Raw genomic sequence first — 1,341 nt, forward strand, 5'->3', positions numbered from 1 at the left:
GTGCCAGCAACACGTGACATGCCCCCCAGCAGTGCCAGATACATGTGACATGCCCTCCAGCAGTGCCAGCAACACGTGACATGCCCCCCAGCAGTGCCAGATACATGTGACATGCCCTCCAGCAGTGCCAGCAACACGTGACATGCCTCCCAGCAGTGCAAGCAACACGTGACATGACCCCAGCAGTGCCAGATACACGTGACATGCCCTCCAGCAGTGCCAGCTACACGTGACATGCCCTGACAGCAGTGCCAGATACATAAATGCCCCCACAGTGCCAAATAAATGCCCCCACAGTGCCAAATAAATGCCCCCACAGTGCCAGATAAATGCCCCCACAGTGCCGATATGCCCCCCAGCAGTGCCAGATACATAAATGCCCCCACAGTGCCAGATAAATAAATGCCCCCACAGTGCCAGATACATAAATGCCCCCACAGTGCAGATATGACCCCACAGTGACAGATATGCCTCCACACAGTGCCAGTGCCCCCACAGTGCAGATGACCCCACAGTGCCAAATATGACCCCACAGTGCAGATATGACCCCACAGTGCCAGATATGCCCCCACACAGTGCCAGTGCCCACACACAGTGCCAATGCCCCCACAGTGCAGATATTACCCCACAGTGACAGATATGCCCCCACACAGTGCCAGTGCCCCCATAGTGCAGATGACCCCACAGTGCCAGATATGCCCCCACAGTGCAGATATGACCCCACAGTGCCAGATGTGCCCCCACACAGTGCCAGTGCCCACACGGAGTGCCAGTGCCCCCACAGTGCAGATATGACCCCACAGTGCCAGATATGCCCCACACAGTGCAGATGACCCCACAGTGCCAGATATGCCCCCACAGTGCAGATATGACCCCACAGTGACAGATATGCCACCACACAGTGCCAGTGCCCCCACAGTGCAGATATGACACCACAGTGACAGATATGCCCCCACACAGTGCCAGTGCCCCCACAGTGCAGATGACCCCACAGTGCAGATATGCCCCCACACAGTGCCCGATGATCCCCACAATACCTGCTGCGGCGCTGGGAGGGGGAGTGCTGCTGTCTGAGGGCACCGACTGTCTGTTCCCGACCGCTTGAGCGCTCCATGCGCGCTAGGCAGCACCGGCGTCTGACATCAGACGCCGGCGCCGCGCAGTTCACACACACTCAAAGGCCGGGGACGGCGGGGAGAGCTGCAGTGTACAGGGCCAGCTCCAGGTATGACTATGGCAGCGCCCATTAAGGGTGGCGCCCCACGCGGCCGCTCTTGTCGAACATGCCTGGTGCCGGCCCTGTGAACACCTCACGCCTCACAATATTGTTTTTAGGCTTAA

Source organism: Pseudophryne corroboree, chromosome 4, assembly GCF_028390025.1.
Source record: "Pseudophryne corroboree isolate aPseCor3 chromosome 4, aPseCor3.hap2, whole genome shotgun sequence".
NCBI classification, from domain to species: Eukaryota; Metazoa; Chordata; class Amphibia; order Anura; family Myobatrachidae; genus Pseudophryne; species Pseudophryne corroboree.